This window comes from Macrotis lagotis, chromosome 2 (genome assembly GCF_037893015.1).
Source record: "Macrotis lagotis isolate mMagLag1 chromosome 2, bilby.v1.9.chrom.fasta, whole genome shotgun sequence".
Taxonomy (NCBI): Eukaryota; Metazoa; Chordata; class Mammalia; order Peramelemorphia; family Peramelidae; genus Macrotis; species Macrotis lagotis.
Window position 1 is genome coordinate 202,706,364 of NC_133659.1, and position 27,051 is coordinate 202,733,414.

The 27,051-nt window shown below is 38.9% G+C and overlaps 1 protein-coding gene across 3 annotated transcripts in view; it reads left to right on the forward strand.

The window, feature by feature from the left end:
* Positions 1–14,228: 14,228 nt before the first annotated feature.
* RHBDF2 (rhomboid 5 homolog 2) overlaps positions 14,229–27,051 on the forward strand; it is a 44,992-nt gene continuing 32,169 nt past the window's right edge. The window contains exons 1-2 of one of the 3 annotated variants that reach the window (XM_074224493.1): positions 14,286–14,303; positions 24,166–24,273. The gene's annotated coding sequence lies outside the window, so the exon portion shown is untranslated. Of the gene's footprint in view, positions 14,304–24,165; positions 24,274–27,051 lie in introns of all 3 variants that reach the window. The other 2 variants (XM_074224491.1, XM_074224490.1) reach the window with 2 other exon arrangements.

Sequence of the window (27,051 nt, forward strand, 5' to 3'; positions counted from 1 at the left end):
AACTTCTCTTCAGAACAACAGAAATAAAGAGTAAAGCAGTTGTCCTCCTAAAACCATTTGAGAAGACCCCAGGAAATCCTACTCTGAGGCAGAGATTCCATCTTAAGGAAGTGCAACTATCTCCAGGTGTTTTCAGAATCAATGAACAATAAGCCTTGGGGGCAGCTAGGTAGAGAGGCAACCACAACCTTAAAAGACAAAGTATGAGTAGTATGGGTAAGGGTGGGAGTGTGGACAGTGGGATAGAAAGTTCTAATGGCTGAGTAGGTGATTGAAGAATCTTCCACTGTTAAGGGAAACCAAGCACAGTGATGTTGATCAGCAAAGTGGTAGCCTGTAATTTAAGGGAAAAGGAGGTAGCACATACCTGCTGAGTACAGTAGCAGAGGGGCCAGGATCCTGTTGGCTGTGGGCATTTGCAGGAAAGTAGAGCCCTGGTTTTAGTTCTAAGGAAGAGAAAACAGTTGACTTTTACAGCCGCCTGAAGGATGACAGGGAGCGGGGGACAGTGTGGCTGGGGGACCTAGCTGTGCCTTAGGAGTGGAAAGGAGAACCCAAGTTTGGGCCCCTAGACAGACTTTGGAAAATAACAGTAAAAAGAACCTGAGACTTGGGGGTATCATTCCCCATACTTTGAGATTACAACAATTAATCTAATAGTTGCCAAAAAATAAACTTAAACAAAAAATAAATAAAAATGAGTAAACGGAGGGAAAAGAATTCTTTCATAGACAGTTACTATGGGGATAGAGAAGATCTGGGTTCATATTCAGAGGAAGAATATTGGAGTTCAAAAAAAAAGGTCCCTCCTTTTTCAATGAGAAAAATCAAAATGATCCCAAGCACAAAAAGAGATCTTAGAAAAACTTTGAAAGAACTTTACAAATCAGATAAAAAAGACTAAACAAAAATTAGGGGGAAAAGAGCAACCAAGAAAATCGAGAAAATTATGAAAAGAAAGTCAGCCCATTTGAGATAGCGAATCAAAAACTTAAGGAAGAAAATAATTCCTTGAAAACTAGATTTGGACAAGGGGAGTTAATGATGTTCTAAGACACAAAGAATCATAAAACAAAAGCAAAAGAATGAAAAAATGAGGAGAAAGTGAAACATCTCATCAGAAAAACAATTGATCTGGAGAATAGATGGAGGAAAAATAATATAAGAATAATCAGACTACCTGAAAATTACAATGTAAAAAAAATAATCTTGAGATATTATTATAAGAAATCATTAAGGAAACTTGCCCTGAAGTTCTAGAAGCAGAAGGTAAAGCAGAAATAGAAAAAAAAATTTAATCATCATCACCTGAAAGAAATTCAAGTAGGAAAACTTTACAGGAACATCATAGCTAAATTTTAAATTTCCCAGGTTAAGGAGAAAATACTGGAAGCAACAAGAAAAAAACAATTTAAATATCATGGATTACACAAAACCTAGCAGCTACTACAATAAAAGATCAAAGGTCTTAGAATACCATAAAGTAAAAGAGCTGGGATTACAGCCAAGGGTAATTTACCCAGAAAAATTAAGCATAATCCCAAATAAAAAAAAAAGCACTTAATGAACTGAAAGATTATCAGATTTTTGTGACAAACCCCCAGAACTTAAGGAAAAATTTGACATAAAAATAAAATAAAGGGTAGGACTAGAATTTTGTAAAAAAAAAAAAAAAAACAAAAACAGGGATAGCAATCATGATCCTAGACAAAGTTAAAATCAATTTAATCAAGAGAATGATAGAGAAATTATATGTCAGTAATATTCAAAATTACTTTAGACTATTTAAAATACCTTGAAAATATAAAATACCCAAGTGTATATAACTACCAAAACAGGCACAAGAACTACATAAATATAAACACTAAACATTTTTATACAAATAAATCTAAATAATTGAAGTAATAATTATTCTTCATGGGTATATGTAAGGAATGTAGTGTGTTTGACTTCCACAGAATATAAGAGGAAATTGTTAGTTTATATTACAAAGAATGAGATCTGCCTGTGGTTGTGCCTAGTGCAACTATGTGAGTGTAAGACAAAATAATTGACCCCAACCTGATCAGCCCTGTGATTAGATCAGGCCTGCTTCCTCTGGTCCCAAGTTTGAACTAGGGTCCTTAGCCTTTACAATCCTCTATGCTCATTAGTATAACCAGGGCAAGCAGAACATATTATTAGAGAATGGCATTGATTAGATTGTAATCCTGACCAATGATTGGCATAAAGGGAAGGAACAAGCCTTTCAAACTGCAGATAATATTGGACATTGTTGTAATTCATGGCCTTTCTCACTAGTAGAAATGGTCCTTCTCTATAGAGAAGTTTATTAATAAAAGCTACTCAAATCATTCTGGACTAGATATAGATATAGATATAGATATAGATATAGATATAGATATAGATATAGATATAGATGTAGATATAGATGTAGATGTAGATATGGATATAGATAGGTATATAAAATTACAAGCCATTTATAACAATTTGGGGGGCTCTCCCAGGATTATGATGCAAAATCCTTTTATTTTCCTGGAAGAACTTGAGAAAAAAGAGTGCTTGGATCTGCTTGAATTCAAGTAAATTCTCAGCTTTCTTTTCCACAAAAAAATCTCAGGAAAGACTGGTCTGGACTAGGCAGAGTGATTGAAATGCTTAAGGGTAAAAACCATGGAAAGGGACAATCTATTAAGGTGGTGGGATGGCCAAAACTACCTTTAAAGGTCTGATTGTGAATTTATGATGGTCTGGGGCCCCAGGAGGGGAAACTGTCCCCAGTGAGAGATTAGAGGATTTGAAGGAGAGGGTACCGGAAATAAGGAGGAGGGGTTGGGATTCTCCCTCCAGGAATTTTTCCAAAAGAAAAAGATCACCATGGGGGGAAGTTGCTAGCAGACAGGAGAGGCCAGTGAGCCTCAGGACTAGAAGTATCAGAAGGAAGATCAATCCAATCTGGGTATGGAGAGAGAGAGAGAGAGAGAGAGAGAGAGAGAGAGAGAGAGAGAGAGAGAGAGAGTGTGTTTGTGTGTGTGTGTGTGTGTGTGTGTGTGTGTGTGTGTGTGTGTGCTTTTTTTGGGGGGGGGTCTGGGGATCCCGTTTACTATTAAATGATTTAAGTTTTAATCTGAGGGTCTAGGAGGTAAGTCAGAGGAATTTCTGGGGCTGGGGGAGAAATAAGACCTGAAACTTTCTCTGTCTCCCTCATGGAACTCAAACCCCTCCCTCACTGAGCTGGTGGCATTAATGGTTGAGGTTTTCATAGGGAAATTGTAATTGTGATGATTTGAGAAAAAGCTGTGGAGTTAAGAGAATTTTAAGAGAATTGAGAAGAGAATGAATTTTAAAGGTTAGGAGAGAGAAATTATGGAAGAGTTCTTATTCTCAGGGCTGTCTGGGGAATGCCCCATGTCTTCTCAGTCCGAATTGGGGTGGGGGGGTAACTTTAATTGTTTAGCTGTAAGGGGGAAAGAAAGACCCATGTGAAGTGTGTGGTAGGAAATAATAAGAGGTCAGCTGGATGGCTCAATGCTTAGAGCACCAACCTGGAGTCAGGAGGCTCTGAGTTCAAATGTGACCTCAGGTTCTTGATACTTAGTTGCTGTATGACCTTGGGCAAGTCACTTACCCCCATTGCCTTGCAAAAATCAAAAGAAAAAATGTTAACTTGAAATTTAAACTGATTTCTGTGAGACCACTTTTTAAATTCAGCATTTGGGAGGAGTTTGAGTTAAAGTTTATATATATATATATATATATATTTGTGAATTTAGTAATGAGTTATTGAGTAAGATTTTGAAAGGAAATATGTTAAATTGATCTCTCTGCTCTGACCAAGTGGCCTAAAGCACTATATGCTCTGACCTCCCCCCCATTCCATTTTTAAAGTTAACTAATTTATGAACTGGACTTTTTGGGAATCACTCTGAGGATTTTACAAGGGTATTAAATTCTGACAAAAATCTTTGTGCAGAATGAGAATAATTAAGCAATTTTCATTGTTAAAATGACTGTATATAAGAGAATGCTTATGGAAGTTTTGTGGTAATTGGGATTTATTGCATGTGAAACAAATTTGGGAATCTATATATGTTACTGAAGAAGGAAAAAATATATTATGTTATCAGGAATATTTGCTGATTTCTTTTGGGAAAGAGGAAAACATTCAGAAGAGAAAACATTGTAAAAGGCATTTATGTAGTGGGTTTAATAAATTCTTGTCTGTGAGCTAATTTGTTTTATTTAATGAGATTCTGGGACCTTGAATATTATCTTGGATGAAGATTTGGAATTTGAGTGGTTTGTTATAGTGTCTGTATTCTCTGTACAAGGTAATCTAAAGCTTTTATATAAGGACAGATTCAAACTAAATATTTGGGAATTTAAAATTGTATTGTTGATAGCAAACAGAATGAATGAAATGAGGTTTCATCTAGTGATTTAGTCCTTTGCCATTAGATTGTAAAGATTTGCCATATGAATTATAGAAAGCAAGAGAAAAACATTGTCAACAATTTCACAAGATCTCTTTGGTCCAGAAAGTGTATGAAAAATTTTGTTTTCCACCATGTGTTTATAAAAGTGAAAAATGTATCTTTGAAATTTTTTGTTAATTGGCCTGAGTGAATTATTGTTTTATCTCTTTGTAATGGTAAAGTGCCTGGCATAAGTGTTAGTTTCTATCACACTTGTTTCAAGTAATATTAATTTTCTTGATTCCTGGCTAGTCCTTAATTATCACAATTGTAAAGCTTTGCTATGTGAACCATGGTAGGATTACATTACATAGGGTTTTTAAAGTATCATATGTATAAGATTGAATTCTTGGAGAATCTCTTTTTTTTTTTTGAAAATGGAAGTGTTTTGGGGGTAAGAGGTAAATATGCTTGGGAAACAAAATTGTAAAGGATATTAAGATATTAAGTTATAAGGTTAATCTTAATTAAAGAAACCTTATGTTTTGGGGTCTTTTTTTTAGATTTTTCAAGACAATGGGGTTAAGTGGCTTGCCCAAGGCCACACAGCTAGGTAATTATTAAGTATCTGAGACAGGATTTGAACCCAGGTACTCCTGACTCCAGGGCCAGTGCTTTTATCTACTGCGCCACCTAGGAAACCTTATGTTTAATGTAGGTTAGTAATTATATGTTCAACCCTTATGGTAATGGCAAACTCAGAGAGAGAGAGAGAGAGAGAGAGAGAGAGAGAGAGAGGACTGGACCAATTTATCTTTTTCATCTTGCATCTGTGTGTACAGGTTGTTTGGTCAGGGGATCTGCCCCTTTTGATTTCTGTAATTTTCCCTTGATTCTGTAGGTGTGTTAGTGAATAGGTTAGTGAATAGGAAACTGAAAGCATGTCTTGACTTTGGGAAGTTTTCTACTGCTGTGTGGGATGGGGGTGGGTGGGGGTGGGGCTATAGAATGATTGGATGATTAAAATCGTGTAACTCCCTGTAAGGTAACTTATTGATGGGTAAGATGTTGAGAAGTCTTTATCAGTTATGTGATTTACCTTTATAACTAATCTGTTGTGAAAATAGAAGTCATCTGGAGCTATTGTAATGGTGTTGAAGCCTGGAGTTAAGGTCAGAAAATAACCTTATTTAGTGTGTCTTGATTAAAAAAAAAAAGAAACTGGAGATCAAAGGCCTTGAACAAGAGGTAGGAGATAAGGGATGTAGGGCCAGTCATAGTTAGAATTCCTGGTTTTAACAAGGACTCAGGAAGGACACTCAGAGAAGATCTGAGTTTTGGGGAGTGGGTTCATTAATTGGGACCCCATTGAGATTATAATTGGTATTTAGTTTTTATAAATTGGACTCACTTAAAGTTCTAATTAGATAAAATTACTATTTCAGATCATGGGACTTTTAATTGACTTTCTGTTCTATGTCTGATACCAGGAATAGTCAGCAAAAGGTGAGGCAATGTTTTTCTGGAGCCAAGAAGCCCAATGGGGGCATGAAGACTGTGACAGGTGTATTAGGATGAGTAGCTGAAGGGGCAGCTTTTCACTGTGGTCCGAGGCTGAACCCTTTCTGACTGTGACATTTAGATAATGTCTCACCTAGTAGGTTAAATCAGGCTTAAGACATTTGACCATCCACATGACCTCTGCCTGGACACTGATATTCAAAATTATATCTATAAAGGAATTTGCCTTTGATGTCTTGAATCTTTATAGTAAGCCATTATAAGCAAATCAGACATAGAAGTTTTAGATCAATTGGATTTAATAGCCAGAGAGATTAAATGTAGTTCTGGCACCTGCTATTAACTATGTGTTTTGATAAGAATTAAGATTCCTTAACTTTTATGTTAAGGGGATATTTAGGTAAGAAGATTTTAGGCTATAAAGATATAAATTCATGTAATTGCAGTTTCAAGTATTAGTTTAAGGAAAAGAAAGTAAGTCAATTAAGTACATCAGGAGAAAGATAACCTATGGTATACTTAGAAATATTTGGGGGAGAGAATTCATTACATTTAAAGATGTTTGAGTCATTATTGTAATGAAAACAAAAGGTTAAAAGATTTTTATTTGTAAGTTACTTGCTGGATAAGATGATTGTCAAATGTATATGTTACAAACTCAAGCTAACTTGGCAATTTTCAATGAAGTCACTTATGTAGTGAAATAATTACTGAAGTTTATTGTGTTAAAATGAAGTATGAATGTCAACATGACAATGAATAAGGCAAAATGTAAATTAAGAAACTCCAAAATTTTATTGTCTTGTGATGAAAACATATGTTTTGGTCTGAGTAAAATGTTATGTTAAGAAGTTCCTTTGCCAGAAAAGGAGATTGCTACAAGTCACCTAAACTGGAGAGGACTTTTTTGGAACAGATTCAGAAGATGCAGAGGGATATAGGGATGTCTCAGGGTAGGGAGGAGAGAAAGCGAGAGAAAGAGAGAGAGAGAAAGAGACTGGACCAATTTATTTTTTCATCTTGCATCTATGTGTATAGGTTGTTTGGTCAGGGGATCTGCCCCTTTTGATTTCTGTAACTTTCCCTTGATTCTATAGGTATGTTGCCCCTACTTATGCCCCCTCTTTATAGATAAATCTCATGTCTGTTGCCTGCCTATTGCTAAGAAGTAGAGTTGGGACTATCAAACTCAATTTATACTCCCAACAGACTCACAAGAGTACAGGAAATGATAAAGATCGTCAGCAACCAGGAGATGATGGTTTTGATAGAAGGTGACAAGGATTGTGATTTAAGAAAGAAATAAGGTTTGGAACACAAATTCTTATTAAAAGAAAATTGGGATGGTAGCTAGGTGGCAGAGTGGATGGAGCACCAGCCCTGGAGTCAGGAGAACCTGAGTTCAAGTTTGGACTCAGACACTTAATAATTACCTATCTGTGTGAATTAACCCCATTGCCTTGCCCCCCCCCCCCCAATCAACAAAAAGAAAATGGGGAAATTGTGAGGAATGTAGGGTATTTGACTTCCACAGAATGTAAGAGGAGATTGTTAGTTAGTTCATTTAGTTCATACATATATATATATATATATACATATATATATATATATATATATATATATATGCATTACAAAGACTGAGGTCTACCTGTGGTTGTCCATATGTAAAAGTAAGACAAAAGAATTGATCCTACCCGATCAGGCCTGCTCCATCTGGTCCCAAGTTTGACCTAGGATTCTTGTCCTTTACAAGAGACATATTACTATACACTCCCCTGTGCTCATTAGAATAATGAACAGGAAACAATTAGCAATTTTAGAAAAGTTGCAGGATATAAAATAAACCCTCATAAATCCTCAACTTTTCTATATATGACTAGCAAGATACAGCAGGAAGAACTAGAAAGAGAAATCCCATTCAAAGTAACCTCAGACAATATAAAAATACCTGGGAGTCTATTTGCCAAGGCAGACTCAGAAACTTTTTGAAAACAATTATAAAACACTTCTCACACAAATAAAATCAGATTTAAATAACTGGGCAAATATCAACTGCTCATGGATAGGTAGAGCTAATATAATAAAAATGATAATTCTATCAAAACTAAACTACCTGTTTAGTGCCCTGTCAATCAAAATTCCAAAAAATTACTTTAATGAGTTAGAAAAAGTTGTAAGTAAATTCATATGGAGAAAGAAAAAGTCAAGAATTTCCAGGGATTTCATGAAAAAAGTGCAAAAGAAGGGGGGCTTAGCCCTACCTTATCTAAAATTATATTATAAAGCATCAGTCATCAAAACTGTTTGGCATTGGCTAAGGAAATAGAGTGGTGGACCAGTGGAACAGACTAGGTGCAATAGCAGGAAACAATTATAGTAATCTGCTGTTTGATAAGCCCAGAGTCCAGCTATTGGGATAAAAACTCTCTCTTTGATAAAAACTGCTGGGAAAATTGGAAGTTAGTTTGGAAGAAACTTAGATTAGACCAACACCTCACACCCTTTACCAAGATAGGATCCAAATGGTTAAAGGATTTAGACATAAAAAACAATACTATAAGCAAATGAGAAGATCAAGGACTAGTTTACCTGTCAGATCTATGGAAAGGGGAGTAGTTTATGACTAAGGAAGAGATGGAGAACATCACCAAAAACCAACTAGATGATTTCGATTACATTAAATTAAAAAGCTTTTTTTTTTTAGGGTTTTTTTTTTTGCAAGGCAAATGGGGTTAAGTGGCTTGCCCAAAGCCACACAGCTAGGGAATTATTAAGTGTCTGAGACCGGATTTGAACCCAAGTACTCCTGACTCCAAGGCCAGTGCTTTATCCCCTACACCACCTAGGCTCCCCAATTAAAAAAGCTTTTGCACAGATAAAACCACTGTAACCAAGATCAAAAGAAATGTAGTAAATTGGGAAAGAATCTTTACAACTAATGATTCTGACAAAGGATTCATTTCTAAAATATACAAAGAACTGAGTCATATTTTAAAAAAAGCCATTCCCCAGTTGACAAATGGTCAAAGGATATGCAAAGGCAATTTACAGATGAGGAGATCAAAGCAATCCATAGCCATATGAAAAATTGCTCTAAATCATTAATGATTAGAGAAATGCAAATTAAAGCTTCTCTGAGGTACCACCTCACGCCTCTCAGATGGCCAATATGACCAGAAAGGGTAATGATCATTGTTAGAAGGGATGTGGGAAATCTAGGACACTATTATACTGTTGGTGGAACTGTGAACTCATCCAACCTTTCTGATGAGAAATCTGGAACTATGTCCAAAGGGCAACAAAAATGAGCATACCCTTTGATCCAGCAATACCACTACTGGGTCTATACCCTGAAGAGATGATGAAAAAGGGTAAAAACATCACTTGTATTTATTTATAGTAGCCCTGTTTGTGGTGGCAAAGAATTGGAAATCAAGTAAATGTCCTTCAATTGGGGAATGGCTTAGCAAACTGTGGTATATGTATGTCATGGAACACTATTGTTCTATTAGAAACCAAGAGGGACAGGAATTCAGGGATGCCTGGAGGGATTTGCATGAACTGATGTTGAGTGAGATGAGCAGAACCAGAAAAACACTGTATACCCTAACAGCAACATGGGGGCAATAATCAACCTTGATGGACTTAATCATTCCATCAGTGCAACAATGAGGGACAATTTTCTGCTGTTTGCAATAGAGAATACCATCTGTATCCAGAAAAAGAATGGTGGAGTTTGAACAAAGTTCAAGGACTATTCCCTTTAATTTAGGGGGAAAAAACAGATATCTTATTGTCTGATCTTGTTATCTCTTATACTTTTTGTTTCCTCCTTAAGGATATGATTTCTCTCTCATCACACTCAATTTGGATCAATGTACAACATGGAAACAAAGTAAAGACTGATGATTTCCTTCCTGTGGGGGGGTGGGGGAAGGGAAGTAAAATTGGGGGAAAAATTGTAAAACTCAAATAAAATCTTTAATTAAAAATAAAAAGAAAGGGAGGGAGAAAAATTTGGACCTCAAAATCTTACAAAAATGAAGAGGAGGCGGCTAGGTGGTAGTGGATAGAGCACCGGCCTTGAGCCAGGAGTACCTGAGTTCAAATCTGACCTTAGACACTTAATAATTACCTAGTCGTGTGGCCTTGGGCAAGCCACTTAACCCCATTGCCTTGAAAAATCTAAAAAAAAATATGAATGTTAAAAATTATCTTTACATGTAATTGGAAAAAAAATATAATTAAGAGAAAAATAGATATCAATACCTTGATCCCTTTGTATTGTGTGAACATTCTCTGACAGAATTAAAGGGAATAATCTCATTGTATGAGCAAAAAGAAAAAAAAAAGAATAATGACCAGGACAGGGAAAATATATTATTAGAGTATGGTATTGATCAGATTATGATCAATGATTGACATAAATGGGAAGAATAAGCCTTTCAAAATGGACATTGTAGTAATTGGAGGCCTTCCTTACTAGGAGAAATGGTCCTCCTCTATAGAGAACTTTATTAATAAAAGCTACTTTAATCTCTCTGGACTAAGTATTTATAATTATGAGCCACTTACAACAGTAGATAAAACCAATATAATTTTATAAATGACAATTTTATCTAACATCTAATTATTCAATGTCATTCCAATTAAGTTACAAAAAAAATTTTACTGAGTTAAAAAAACTAATAATAAAGTTCATTTGGAAACACTAAAGGTCAGGAACTTCAAAAAAAATCAGAGGGGAGGTGGCTGCTAGGTGGCACAGTGGATAAAGCACTGGTCCTGGAGTCAGGAGTACCTGGGTTCAAATTCGGTCTCAGACAATTAATAATTACCTAGCTGTGTTGCCTTGGGCAAGCCACTTAACCCCATTTGCCTTGCAAAAACCTAAAAAAAAAAATAAAAATCAAGGGGGAAAGGTAAAGGATGTGGATTCAGAAGTATCAGACCTTAAACTTTTATAAGGAAGAGCATTGTTGAAGTATAAAAAAGACAATTTCAATTATCTTGAATTAAAATTTTCTGGCATTATTGTTATTGCCCTCATTTCTAGTGCTTAGATTAAGGGGAAGTGGGAGTAGAATCCTCAGTGGAGAAGCATCAAGATGGGAGGACATACAATTCATGAGAGAATTGTCTGGATAAGAGTTGGCTTAGGTGGCGCAGTGGATAAAGCACCAGCCCTGGTGTCAGGAGTAACTGGATTCAAATTGGGTCTCAGACGCTAAAATAATTACCTGGCTGTGTGGCCTTGGGCAAGCCACTTAACCCAGTTTGCCCTGCAAAAACCTAAAAAGAGAGAGAGAGAGAGAGAGAGAGAGAGAGAGAGAGAGAGAGAGAGAGAGAGAGAGAGAGAGAGAGAGAGAGAGAGAGAATATTATCTGGATTGAAAAGTTCCTGAAAAGTCTTCTAATTGACCATGTAGCTAGAAGATATGAGTAGTTGCTCAGGAACTGCTAAACCAGAACTGAGTGTGCATACTAAGATGTGACCTGCCCATCTTTGTCTCTTTCTTTCTTGGTATTTAGTAAGAGCATCCCCTTTCCTACAGGATAATTCAAAGAAATCCTGGTACCATGCACAAATGACATCTCATATTCTTTTCTATTTATTCTTTCTTGATCTTAAGTAAATAAATATTCAAATTGGAATGCCCAGTTGATTCAGTGTGTTCAGATGATCTAGATGGTCTACAAAAAAGTTTCAGTGGCAAAAAGAAGCTGTAGCAGTGACCAATATAAGTGATCAATAACAGAAGACATGCCTATAAATGATATGGAAAGTTAGCCACTTGACAATGACGGAAGCTTTAGGAATTTTGAGGTTTTATGAAAAAATTATCTTTCTAGAGTCCATAGCCAAAATTTGTCTATGGACTCTAGAAAGATAATTATTCTTGAAGCCCAATAGAGATATTATGCCTAAGGAGAACTATATGAAGGTACCACAAAGGAAGAAAAGTAAGTAGAAAATTCCCAGTAAACCCTCACCGGGTTAATATTCCTAGTGAAGTCCTCTCAGGGATAAGAAGTATTAAGAAAAACAATATTGTTATTGGGCTATTCCTAGAAAGACTTTGCATTCCAAAAGAGAAGCTCATGAGCCACCTGCTTTATGACAAACTATTTTTACAAACTGGGAGGACAGTCTAACCATAGACATTACTTTATTAAGATAGTGTTGAAGGTCCCAAGTTACCTCATCATCTAGTGGGGAAAATATTATGAAAACATTTCATTCTTTTTTCTGTGTCTGTTGCTGGGTTTTTTCCCCATGAATAAGATTGTGACTCTGGAGACTAAGCCAATGAGAGAAGGTGGTTAGGTAGGGGGACCTGTGTAGGATTTATATAACCTTGTTTGACTGTCCTTTGGGTGCAGCTCTTTGATCATGAGTCTGCCCTTCTCTTGAGAAAAGCAAACAAAAGCTTTATTTTACTCAGACTAGTTTTTGAAAATTTTCTTTAGTGTATTTTTATCACCCACAAAAGGACTTCTAGGACTAGGAGTTGGGAGGTACTTCATTTTTTTAGTTTTTACAAGGCAAATAGGGTTAAGTGGCTTGCCCAAGGCCGCACAGCTAGGTAATCATTAAGTGTCTGAGACTGGATTTGAACTCAGGTACTTGACTTCAGGGCTGTACTCTATCCACTGCACTACCTAGCCACCATACATATTCTCTACACATGAATCTACTACCTTTGTATTTTTTACTGCTTTGTACTACTCTCCTCATAGACCTTAAGTATTCAAGGAAAGATGTACACTGGTGGGACAACTATTCCTGAAGTATTTTTTTCAGGAAATCACTTTCCTAAAAATCTAAAGGAATTCAACTGGTTGGTTAACAGTAAATTGTATACCTGTAGGAGCTTATGAATGATTGTGTTGGGAAGCAAATCCCTTAATGTCATCACTAGAACCCTGAGAAGAGAACTAATGAGCAACATGTGAGTGCAGGTAGTTGGTCCTCCCAACTCACAACCTATACTTCTCATTGTCCCTCACCCCATCACCAAGGCCTGTCATTTCACCTTTATACCAGCTCTCCTTTTCTCTTCATAAATTGCTACTAGCCTGAAACAGGATCTCATAGCCTTAGACTGGGGATTACTACAACAGCCTACTAGATAGTCTGCCTGTCACAGGTTTCTTTCCACTCCAATCCATCCTCCATTGACCTATCAAATCAGTGGTTTTCCTAAAATGCAGTTCAGACCACGTCACCTCTCCTCCAATTACCACCCTGAGCCAGTAGAATGCAATGGCTATGACCCCCAGCATCAAATACAAAAATCCCTTCAAAACCTAGTTGCCCTTGTAGTTTTGTTGTGTCTCACTTGACTCTCCTTCCAGGGTCCCTGGGACTTTTCAGTCCAGTGATTTAGGCCTCCTTGTGGTTCCATGAACAAGACAAGACAGCTCAGCCTGGGGCAGTTTCTCTATGTCCCTAGCATGGGATGCTCCCTCCTAATCTCTGCCTCCTGACTTTCCTAGTTTCCTTCAAGTTCCAACTAAAATCCCCTTTGTCTGCTCCCTCCCTCCTTAGGGCTAGGAAGGGAAGAAGAAACAAAGAAAGGTCTGTGCTACCTTTATTTGTTTGTTTTTTTAGATTTTTCAAGGCAATGGGGTTAAGTGGCTTGCCCAAGTCCACACGGCTAGGTCATTACTAAGTGTCTGAGTCCGGATTTGAACCCAGGTCCTCCTGACTCCAAGGCCGGTGCTCTATCCACTGTGCCACCTAGCTGCCCCACGTGCTAACTTTATAATGTTTTGGAAAGGGATGGCAAATTGTAAACAACAGATTTGCTGTTTCCTGTGCAATCCCCTTTTTTTAAAAAATTATTACTAGGTTATGAAAAACAATTCGGATGCCTTCGCTTTCTGAGCAGGCTGGGAGTCCGTCCCCAGCCACCCGTCCTTGGGTTTCAGATTCGGGTTTCTCGAGGCTCCCGAGAGCCTGAGGTGGTGGTGGGGGGCGGCCAGGTGGCCCTAGCCGTGTGGCCTTGGGCGAGCCACTGAACCCCAGTGCCTGGGAAAAAACCACGCGTAAGAGGCCGAGATCCAAAGCGAGCCGCGCAGGACGGGGTCCCCAGGGCCTTCCAGTCCGGGGCGGGCTGCCCGGGCTCCGGCCGAAGCCCAGAAGGGCGCGCGGAGTCTGGGGGGGCCTCGGCAGCCGGCCGGCCCGGGCAGCGGAGGGGCCGCGCCTCTCCCTCCCGGCAAGTCTTCCCCGCGGTGAAGGCCCCGGGGGGCGGGGCGGCCTTCCTCGGCCCCGCCCCCACAGGTGCGGCCCCGCCCCGCGGGCCGCGCCCCGCGCCGTGCGGGCTCCGGCAGCCCAGGTCGGACGCGGCGGCGGCAGGCGAGGGTAGGCACCGCGGGGGCCGCGCTGGGGTCGGGCCCGGGGCGGCGGGAGGGCGCTGGGGTCGGCCCAGGGTCCGGGGCGGGGCGCGCCCCCTGGACGTGCCGCGAGGCCGCCCTCACCCCAGACCCCCGGTCCCACGTGGGCGCAGGCCCGGGCGCGCGGGGTCCCGGGCCGGGGGGCGCGCGGGGTCCCGGGCCGGGGCGCGCGGGGTCCCGGGCCGCGCCTCCCCTCGGGCTCGCGGTCAGAGCCCGCCCGCGAGGAAGCGCAGACCGGCGACGGTGCGCGCTTCACCCGCTTCCAGGGGCCAGACCTGGGGCTCGGACCGGCCCGCCGAGCCTCCCCTTGCTGGCGCTCACAGCGCGCGGACTTGACTCCGCGGCCCGCGGCAGAACTTAGGCATGCGGTCCGGAAGCCCCGGAGCCCCAGCTCCAACACGCCTGCAATTCCCCCACTTTCTTGCATCTGGAACTTTCTAAGGTTTCTTTTTTTTTTTTACGTTTTTTCCAAAGCAAATGAGGTTAAGTGGCTTGCCCAAGGCCACACGGCTAGGTCATTATTAAGTGTCTAAGACTGGATTTGAACCCAGGGCCGGCGCTTTATCCACTGCGCCAGCCAGCCGCTCCTTGATGGTAACTTTTAAAAGAAACCTTAGAGGGGCGGCTGGGTGGCGCAGTGGATAAAGCGCCGGCCCTGGGTTCAAATCCAGTCTTAGACACTTAATAATGACCTAGCCGTGTGGCCTTGGGCAAGCCACTTAACCCCATTGCCTTGAAAAAAACTAAAAGTTATAATAAGTCATCCTCACACATAGGAACAGCGTTTTTCTCCATCTAGGATTGCTCTTCTTAGAAATTGAAAGTGGTAGGGGGAGAGATGGTTAGGTTAGGGTCTGCTCTCCCATGTAACGGTGCCATGCCTGGGGTTAATGAAATTCCTCAGTACTCTTCCCACAGTCTTGGTAGTAATCTGTTTGCTCTTTTGGAATAATTCAGGGGTGATACCATTCATCCGGATGGGAAGTAATTGAATACTAGGTGATTAAGAGCTATAGCTAATGGTGAGGAGGGGGGGTTGATCGTTTTGCTATTCAGCCACCCAAAAGATACTAAAAGGAAATTATGTACATTTTCCCAGGCTGTAATACTCAGCCTCTATCCTCTGGAGAGCAGTTTGGAACAGGTCAAGAACCTGGAAAAAGTGTTGAGGAAAAGGAAAAAAGGAAAAGCACCTAATAGCTGTATTTTGGAGTGGAAGGAATATATGGTGAAGATGGGAGTTTTTAAAAACTTATGCACATATAGCTATGATGTTAAGCATATGTTCATATAAGATGTACATACAACTGTTTATTGTGTGATATACTTTTATATATTTTATAAAATATGCTTTAATATATTATGTGGTATATTGCAGCATTTATATACTAGTATGACAAAGAACTAGTAATTTGTAATATGCCTTTTATATTCACTTGATTCTACTATCTATTTCCTCAAGTTATCACAATGACAGCAGTTACAGCTGAAATTTTATCATGCTTTAAGGTTTGTAAAGTGCTCTGATATTTGTCCTTTTTCGAAGTCCAGCAATTGAATTGGATTTGATTGAGAGGGTACTATGCTAAGTCATCAGCCTCACTTTCTCTTAGGGAACCATCTGGATCTGGTGGCCAGATATAGATTAAGATGACTGAGAATGGCCCTGAATGGGAGGCAGTAAGGGTTAAGTGACTTGGCCAAGGTCACACAGCTTTTGAGTGTCAAAAGTCTGAGACCAGAGTTGAATTCAGGTCTTCTTGATTCCAGGGCTGGTGCTCTATCAACTATAGGATTATGACCAAAATGTTCCCGTTTCTTTCTTTTTCTATACTCCCTTGGAGATCTCAGCAGTTGCCATGGGTTCAATTTTCATCAAAATGAGAATTGTTTTTTAAGCTCCAGTCTTGCTTTACCAACTATTAGAATTTTCTAATTGGTTATCTAATTGTTTTCTCAAACTTGATATGTCCAGAACAGAACTCAGTAATTTTTTCCTAACAAATTCTCATCTCTTAATTTCCTTATTTCCATTCATTCTTCTAGTCATTCAAGTTAATATAATGATCCTTCCTGTGACTCAGAGTGCCTCAGTTTCCTCATAAAGAAGTAGATAAAGACAGTGATAATGGCAAATAAGAGCCTTCCAAAGATATTCACTCATCCATGTGATAAGATTGTCCTTCTTGATTTTTATCCTGAGCCTGGAAGAAACTAGATTATATCCCCTCAGTCAGAAAAACTGAGAACCATGTGATAAGATTGTCTTTCTGTATTTTTATCATGAGCCTGGAAGAAACTAGATTACATCCCATCAGTCCAGAAAAACTGAGAAAGAGTTTAGAAATACCAAAACAGATCAGTGGATACTTAACATCTACCAGCATTGAGCAAAGAGCCTGTAACATAGTAGGCCCTTAATAATTGTTTAACCATTGACTGACCACCCTATAATCAGACTTCCAGTGTGGAACTTAAGTGTGACAGTTTGGGAGGTTTATGTAGAGTTTATACAGAGCAGTAAGTAGGTCTATATTTCCAAAGACCTCAGAACCAGCCTGCTATGACTGATGGGAGCATCTGTAGTTGAGTACTTTTTTCAGTACCTGTGAAGATTTGAAGTTCTATCATTTGCAAATTCACTCCACATATACATATTTGAAATCTCTCCACTTCTTAGTATGATTATAGATGAGCAATATCAGGGAACTCATATTTCATTTAGCCCAACCTCACTTTTTTACTAGCCGATTTTAATGATTATTGCCTAAGGCCAAATATGTAGTAAACAATAGAACCTAAATTTGAATGACAGGGCCTTGTACTTGTAGCTCAGAGGAATGCTGCCCACCCACAACACTCTTAAGGCCTGAATTAGATTAAAATGTAATTGGGAAATAGTGAACAAAATTAATAATACAATAAAACTTAGATAATAATACATTTGAAAACTGAGTTAATATGTGACCCTCAGGCATATTTATGTACAAATTAGTGCCTTCACATTTTTGTTGGACTTTAATACCAATTGTTAGAACCAACAAAAAAATTTTATCATCTGGTGACCAATATTCTTATGATAAGACTCTCTAAACTTGGAGATACTTAGATGACAGAAAGAGAAAGACAGTCCATTTCAACATAATACTGGCAGAGGAGAAAGAGACCTTGGATAGTGTTTGCAGGTCCCTTGTTGCTCTAAATGTGAACCTGTGAATCCTGGGCCCCTCAGAGGAGAATGAGAGTAAAAGATTACTTTGTAACCCATTGTTGTTGTTGAATCATTTGTCAGTCCTCAGACTCTTCATGATCCCATTTTGGGAGAGATACTGGTGTGATTTGCCATTTCCTTCAACAGCTCATTTTACTGATAAGGAAATTGAAGCAAACAGGGTTAAGTATCTTATCCAGGTCCACACAGTAGTAAATGTCTGAGGTCACATTTGAACTCAGGACATCCTTAACTCCAGCTCTGGTTCTCTATCCACTGAGTCATTTAACTGCCATCTTAACCCAGTAGAAATTTGCATTTCTGGGACATAGCTGTCCGAGCTTTTAAATCTTATACAAGATCAAGTCCCAGATAAAATCACACCTTCTACAAGAAGCACTTCCAAATTCCCACTGATACTAGTGCCTTCTCTCCCTTGATTATCTCCAATTTTTCTTCTGTAGATTTTGTTTGTGAATAACTTTTCCTATTGTCTACCACCTGCCCCTCCCATTAGAGAATGTGAGCTCCCTGAGGTCAGGAATTATTTTTGCCTTATTTATTTTTTGCATCTCTATCTCAAAGTGCTGTGGACAAGCACATGGTAGGCATTTAAAAAATGCTTGTTGACTGACTTATTCATCTGCACTAGGTAATAGCTTTTTATTAACGTGGGTCTTAAACTCTCTTCTTAATGCTCCCAGCCTGTTGGTAAAAGGCTCACTCTGACTGTATAAACTGTAGGCTCACACAGACTAGCCCAGAAGTAAATTGTTGGTAAAGGTTAGAGACAGTCCCATATTTAGTCATACCTCCTGCTTGTAGGGGTTCTAGTTTGGTATGATGTTTGTTAGTGGGTGGAAGAAGAATGAAACCCAGGCTAGTGGGCTCTCCTAAGAAGTATGACTCAAGTTTGTTTAGATTGGGGTCATGGAATCTTCCCATAGCTGGGGGTGGGAAGGAAAGGAGGTACAGAGCCATCTCCAATTCTGATCTCACATATCTAACTGCTTTTCAGACATCTGTGTCCAGTAGACATCTAATATTTGATATGTCTAAAACAGAATTCATCTTTCCCTTGAAATCCTCTTAACCTTCCCTGTTACTGTCAGCATCCTCCCAGTCCCTCAGGCTCAAAATCTAGGTATCAGCCTTGATCCTTCACTATTTCTCACACATAACCCCCACCCTTCATATCCAATCTGATGTCAAAGTCCCTGTTGGTGCGCAGTGCTCTATAAAACCAAGGTGCCCCCACACACTTTTCCAGTATTTTTGTACCTCCCTGATACTCTTCAGTCCAGTGAGTCTGGCCATCTTGTTCCATGAACCAGACACTCCACTCTCAACTCCACCTATTTTCTCTGGCTGTTCCTCTTGTCTGGAATGCTTCTTTTCTTATCTTTATCTCCTGGCTTCCTTCAAGTCCCAACTAAAATCCCTTCGACTACTATAAACTTTTCCTACTCCCTCTTAATTCTAGTGCCTTAATTGTGTCCTATTTATCCCCTAAGTAGTTGTTGGAGCATATTAATATGCTTGTCTCCCCTTATTAGATTGTAAACTCCTTGAGGGCAGGGAGTCTTTTGCCTCTTTGCATACCCAGTGCTTGGCTTAGTAATAAACATTTACAGACTTTCAGCTCTGAATGAAACTGGTTGAACATATTATTCCAGAGTGACTTTTCCTAGGTGTTCATGTCACAACTGCTACCTCCCCATTTTCTAGAAATGCTTGCTCTAGGTTAGAATTGTCAAACTTGGCCACAACATTCTAAAGTGGCTAGAACCAGATTATAATATAATTAGAAAATATTTAACAAAACAAATTAAAACATAGAAAATAGATGATATTAATTATGTGATTTTATAAGTCACAACCAAGGTTTAGTGGCTGTTTCTATTTTGAGTTTAATACCAGTGAATTATTTAGATAATGCTGCCCCTCCCTTTCCTTTCATACAATAATATAGCATTTATATTGTACTTTAAGGTTTTGTTGTTGCTGTTCAGTTGTGTATAACTCTTCATGACCCTATTTAGGGTTTTCTTAAAATATACTGGAATAGTTTGTCATCTCCTTATGCTTATGTAACAGATAAGGAAACTGAGGCAAACAAGATAAGGGCCTTGTCCAGGGTAAATATCTGAGGTTAGATTTGAACTCAGGACCTTCTGACTTCAGACCCAGTGCTCTAGCTGCTGTGCCATCTAGGTGCCCCATCTTCAGGTTTGCAAAGCACTAATAATTATCATATTTGGGCTTCACAGCAAAATCTTGTGAGGTTATGGTGTTGTTTTCCCCTGTTTTAGTTGAAAGTAATTTGCCTAGGCTCACCCAACTAATGTTGCATGTTACATATGTAGAGTTACATATGTTATTTCATTTGGTAGTTACAACAGTTCTGTAAGGTAGGTGCTATTAGCTGAGGCTCAGATAACAATGACTTATCCATATTCATAGATGCACAGTACAGACTTGCATCTGAATCAGGGTTTGAACATGGATTTTCTTAACTCCCAAGTCCAGTGTTCTAGTCTCTAAATCATCTAACTTCCTGATGTAACACTACTTTGTCTTCTTCATTGAAAGAAGAATAAGGAGCATTTAAATGTGTGAAGTCTTTTGAGTTTTGGTTGAAAATATGTGCCATAAAAGTCCTGAACAAAACTCACATTTTTTCAGTTAAAAGAAATGAATCAGACCAATTCTACACTGGGATAGTCTGTTGCCACCAAAAGGATGTTCTTTTCTTTCCAAAGGAAAAATAAGTAAGTTCTACTGAAAGGGAACTCCCTCTAAGGCAGGCCTGTGGCATTTGCAGAGGGGTTGTGGGAGTCACCAGAGTTGTTTGCATTTTCCTAGAAAGAGTTGCGGGGTCAAAACTGAGAGAACAGAGAACAGCATTGGTCCCAAAGTATAAATTACTTTATGAAGGAGGGTTTCCTTTCTTAAGTCAGTTTAGGTTGAGGTCTCAGCAGAGGATAGCCATATATCCAGTGATTTAGAACAATATAATTACTATTTCCTTTGATTACTTATGCCTAGCTGGAAGAAAGGGGGGAAGTGACTGACCACCCTATTCTCCATGACACAGGGTTGAGTGGGATTCCATCCTCTTTGCTACCCTTATACCCTAGAATTAGGCAGCACCCACATACTTTTAAGAAGTCAACAATGTTACCCTGGTCACAGGCTGGGAATTTCCAGAGTGAGGTCATGCCCAGATTGGAGAAAAGCATTCCCCAGTTTCCTGCTCATCTGTGCTTAACTAGAGATGGAGAGGAAGGGCTATTAGCTCATACAATTCGCACTGACCTCACACACAGCTTTTGTTTGACTTTCTCCTAAAAAGATGAGAACATTAAAACTAGAGATTTTAGGGAAGCCCACCTATGTCAACAGATAAATCCCATTGTGTGGGACTCTTAGGATAGGCTCTGCCACTTGGTCCCTAGAAGGCAAATACTGGAATTTTCCCCAGAAGATGGTAGCATATTTTCTTGGTGATTTATTGAGCTGTTTACACTTTTGTTTTTCTACAAAGGAGATCACAACACTAGCACCAGACCCTACCATACTCTCAGATTATCACTCTATCTCCTTCCCTTTCACAGCCAAGCTCCTAGAAAAAAGCAGTCTATACTTGGTCTTTCTCTTTTTTTTCACACACTCACTTCTCAATGTTTTGCAGTCTGGCTTCCATCCCTATCACTCAATTAAAACCTTTCCCTAGGCTCACTAGTAATCCCTATATTGCTAAATCCAGTAATCTTCTCAGTAGTCATCTTTCTTGACTTCTCTGCAGCATTTAACACTGTTGACCACCAGTTCCTCAGACACTCCCTGAGTCTTTGTGATGCTACCTTGGCATAGTTTTCTTTCTACCTGTCACAGCAGTCTTCTTTAGTCTCATTTGCAGGGTCATTTTCCATATCTCACTCCCTAGGTGTAGATATTCCCCTAGAGTGATTTCCTGGAGCCTTTCTTCCCACCCCACACCCAGTTAATTGACAGGTGTTTATTACGTGCCTACAATGTGCCAGGAAAGGTGTTGGAGCTATAAACACAATATATTAAACATTATACTTAATAACAGTAAGTACTTTAGAAATGTAAGCTATTATAAGTTATTAGTATTAATTATAATATTAAAATAAAGCTATTAAAATAAGGTATATATAGAAATGTAAGATATTGTTTTAATCATTATTTATTATAAACTTAAAAGGAGTCCATTAAAGTCTTCCTGACTCGCTTTCTTTCTGTTTTAATATTATATTTGTTTTAGTCATCCAAGGTCTTCTCATCTTCCCACCCCAATTGAAAAACACAAGAAAAAACAAAACCCATTAAAAACATGTAGAGTCATTCAAAACAAATTTCCACATTGCCTATGTCCAAAAACTGTTTGACTCATTCTGCATTCTAAGGCCATGTCTCAGGAGGTGGGTAGCTTGTTTCATCACTAGTCCTCTGGAATCATATCCTTGTTGATCATTATATGGTGTCAGCACAATAGTTATTATTCCATCACATTTATGTACCATAACTTGTTTATTCATTTCCCAATTTATGAACACCCCCTTCAGTTTCCCATTCTTTGCCATTTCAAAAAAAGCTATAAAAATTTTGTTTATTTTGCTTAGCACTAATCCCTCCCATAATCTACCTGCCTTTCAAATCCATTTCCCCCTTTCCTTCCTATTTCCTGATTGAGTGAAATATATTTTTCTGTATGTGTTCTTCCTTTCTAAACCAGTCCAGACAAGAGTGAGGTTCAAGTGTCAGCTGCTCCTCTTACCCCCTCCCCGCTTCTTGTTTGTGTAGATGTCTACTTGTTCAACTCGACTACAGGAGATAATTTCCCCTAACTTTCCTCTTCCTTCCTCACCAGCGTATTCCTTTTCTCATGATTAAAATCATTGACATAACAGAACCCCTCCCAGGCTTTCTTTAATTGGACTTTCTATATGAACTCTGATGATGATAGATCTCAGAGGGGACACATGCTTCATCTTTTCATAGTTGAATGTCAGCAGTTTATCCTTGGTTTCTTTATACTGTTCATTTATGTTTACCTTTTTGTGTTTTTCTTCACTCCTGTCTTTGAACTTCAGTTTCTCCTCAGCTCTGAACTTCTCATCAAGAATATTTAAAATTGGGGCAGCTGCATGGTATAGGAGATAGATAAACTGGTCCTGGAGTCAGGAGGGCCTGAGTTCAAATCCATCCACAGACACTTGATACTAGCTTGTGTGTGATTTTGGGCAAGTCACTTAACCACATTCCCTCACACTTATACACGAAGAATAATATTTGGAAGCCTTGTTCTATTAAAGGACCATTTATTTCCCATGTGGCAATATAGTCAGTTTTGAAGGTAACATTACTGTTAGCTATACACCTAAATCCCTTGCCTTAAGGCAAGTTATTCCATTCTTTATATGGCTACTAAATATGGTATGATCCTGACTCTGACTCCTCAGTATTTGAATTCTTTCTTTCTGACTGCTTGCAGTATTTATTTTGTGACCTGTTCACTCTGGATTTCAACTGTGAAGCTCCTGGGATTATTTTGGGATTTCTTTCAGGAATAGACCTGTAGATTCTCTCTACTTTGACTGTTTCTCTTGTTTTAAGAGATAGAAGTAGATTTTATTTTTAGGTTTCTTGAAATGTGTGTGTGTGTGTGTGTGTGTGTGTGTGTGTGTGTGGTGTTCAGATAGTCTGAGGCATTTTTTCAATTGTGTCTGACTCTCTATGACCCCATTTGGCATTTTCTTGGCAAAGATACTAAAATAGTTTGCCATTTCCTTCTTCAGTTTATTTTCCAGATGAGGAAACTGAGGCAAACAGTTTGCTCATGGTCACACAGCTAGTTAATGGTAGAGACCAGATTTGAACTCACAAGATGAGTCTTTTGGCGGGTCTTTGGATAAGAAAGGGATAAAGCCTCTTCTGTTATCCACAGAGGCAGGAACCAGGAGAAATGAGAAGTTGCAAAGAGCTAAACACAATTTTTGAAACAATTTGTTGCTATTCAGTATTTCAGTCCCTGCCTTCTATCTCTTGTACCACCTAGCCACCCTCAGACCAGTGATTCCTAAATTTTTTCTCCTTAATCTGTTTTCTAGGTCATTTAATTTTTAATGTTTCCTGTGAGATATATTAATTTTCTTCTATTTTTTAAAGATGTTTGACCTTGTTTTCATATTGCTTATTGCCTTATGAAGATGGACTTTTATTTGGTCCATTTGAATTTTGAGAAAACAATGTTTTTATACCTTTGCCAAGTTGTTAATTCTCTTTTCTGTTCTTTCTATCATCACTCATTTCTTTTCCAAAATTTCCTCAATCATTTTCAACTCATTTACCACCCCCCCCAAAAAAATTTTAACTTAACAAAAAAAGCTCTTGTTTCATTTCTTTCAGGAATTATTGTTGAATTTGAGTCCAAGCTGGGTGGATGGGGGGGGGGGAGTTCTTTTTCTGAAAAATTGCTAATAAATGTTTTGGAGTCATTCTCTTCTGTGTTTGTGTCTTGAGCATCTCTGCCACCATAATAGTTTATTACGATGAGAATTTTTTTAAATATCATTTTATTGTGTTATTCCAGGATCTTGGGAACTGATTGGAGACCTGCATGTTTTCAGTGCTTCAAAAGTGGTCTGATCCAGGGCAAAATATGATTGTTTCCTCTCTTTCTCTTCAACATTTGACCTCTGTAAGTTCCTGATCTGGGTTTGGTAGACTGCTGTTGGATTTAGGCCCTATTGGCTAGATGAAAAGTTTTATTGATTCAGAGTTACAGAAGTGTAGCCTTCTTTTGGTATGGGATTTCTGCCTTGATTATTCCTCTATAGATAGGACTAGATGCTGGAACTGAGACCCTATTCTGAGCTTGGGCTCTGATGTGCATCACTGTTACTCCTAGCTTCTGAACTTTTCTTTTACCATATATAGATCAAAACCTTTCCTATCTAGGAATGTCATTCCCTTCCCTATGCAAGTGCCCTTCTCATTCTGCCTTGGATCTGTGACCTGGTGCCTGGAAGTGGGTGACAAAGCTGCCAGTTGGCACCCATCCCTCATGGTGCCTCAGTATATGGCCTAGGATCTCAGGATACTGAAGTCTTCCTACAAGGATCTGACCCTTCCCCTGACCCTTCTGAAGACCTCTCTGTCTGGATCCCTATGCCAGACTGAGTTCAACCAATGATTCACTGTTTCCTTTTCTGGCTTTCCCCATCAGGATATGGTCTGGTACATTTTTTTTTATTTTTTTATTTTTTTTTCTGGTGCATTTTTAGATCTCTTTGCAGGAATCTTTTGGAGGGAAGCTCACTATTTACCATTCTATATTGGCTCTGCCTCTCCAGTCCCTTTTCTCTCTGTTTACTTTTTCTTAATATGCTTTTCTTGGTCTCACCAATTCTCATGGACCGAACTCCCATTTTTCATTTGATTCCAAAATCTATATACCTAGGCCTTACCTCTGTCAGCATCACAGAGTATGAAAGGTGGAAAGGACAGTTAAGTTAATCTATATCTGAAAGGATTTCTCACTATAACATACTTAATCAGGGGTCATCTATCCTCAGCTTCAAGGAGATGGAATTGCATTGCCTTTTTAGGCAGTCTGTTCCACTTTTGAACTTCTCTAATGGTTAGGAGGCAGTTAGGTGGCATAATGTATAGAGCCTGGGGTCAGGAAGACATGAGTTCAGATTCAACCTTAAGTCACTTACTGGCTATGTGACCCTGGGCAAGTCATTTAATCTTTTTGCTTCAGTTTCCTTATCTGGACAAGGAAATGGCAAACCACTCTAATATCTTTGCAAAGAAAAACCCATTGGGGTTACTGAGAGTTAGACATAATTGAAACAACTCAACAACAGCAACTTGATGAGAAATTTATATTTACCTCTGAGTTCCTCCCTCTGTGGAGAAACAGAAGATTTATCCCTCTCAGCTAGGGACCCTCTAACATATTTGAATAGTTACCATGTTTCCCACTGTCCTCCTCCAATCTTCCAAGTCAAACATCCCTAGTTTCTTCAATTGATTTCTCATATGACATGGACTCAAGGTTGTCCCTTTTCTCAATCCTTTAACCTCTTTCTTCCTGGAAGCTATGTAGGCCCTAGATCATGTTAGTTATTTTTGGATGCCACCCTTCATTGCTGACTCAATAAGTCTGAAGTACAATCCCCAACCACCAGCCGTTTTCAGACAAACTACTGCTGAATCATGCTTCTTTAATCATGTACTTGTGAATATATGAAACTGATTTTTAACCCAAGTATAAAACTTGATCTGTGTCCATATTGAATTTTTTGATTTTGCTTGCTCTAGCTTTTTTTGGATCTTGACTGTCTTCCTCTATAGTAACTATCCTTCCATCCTATCTTTCTTTCTTTTCATTTCGGGCAGTGGACTTGGAGTCGGGAAAATCTGTGTCCAAAAACAACTTCAGACACTGAGCATTTGTATAAACCTAAGCTAGTCATTTAAAAAACAAAACCTTTATTTGCCTCAGTTCTCTATCTGTAAAATAATAGTACCTTCCTCCCCTAGACTGTATGAGATTCAAATAATGTAGTCATTGTAAAGTGTTTAGTACAGTACCTGGGACATAATAAGCACTTTGTAAATGTTAGTTATTATTAGCTATTATATTTTTTCATTTATAAATTTGAGTAGAATACCATCAATACAATACCTTTGCCCGTCATTGGGAAAAAATTTGAAGTGTAGTACCCTCAGGAAACTTTTTTATTATGTTTTTATTTTTTTCCAATTAATAAGCAAAGATAGTTTTCAACATTCAGCTTTTTGTAAGCTTTAAGTTGATCTGAAGTTTTAGAGAGGAAAAGTGATTTTATCACTATAATCAGCCAGGTAGTAAGTGTAGAAACTAGTAGGAATCAAATCCAAGTCTCATAACTCCAAGTCAAGTTCCCATTCCCTACCATGCCACGTCTCTCCATGTTTGAGACACTCAAGGGTTAGTGGCGCAGTTAGACAAAGCCAGGTCCTCCAGGAAAGCTTGTGTGAAGAAAACTGAGCTGGGGCCGTTGTATTCACTGCTCTAGTTCTCAGTTAGAATTTTGTCACTGACAAGACTTATTCTGGGAAACAACCAGCCCCAGGCAGTATTCTGGGAAGTTGAGTTTTTTTTTAACATGTGTTTGTCTGGCAGAATTCTTTTTAAGGGAAGAAATGAATTAATGGCAAAGCATTTATGCCTTTGCTTTGCTGTTGTAACTGTTCAGTTATTTTTCAGTCAGTGACTATTTTCTTTTGGGGTTTTCTTGGCAAAGAAACTTAAGCTAGTCATTATTTCCTTCTCTAACTTATTTTACAGATGAGGAAACTGAGGTACATAGGTTAAGTGATTTGCCCAGCTATTAAGGTCAGATTTTGAACTCAGAAAGATGAGTCTTCCTGATTCAAGGCCCAGCAATCTGTCTACCTTGCCTATTAACTGTATTAGCCAAAG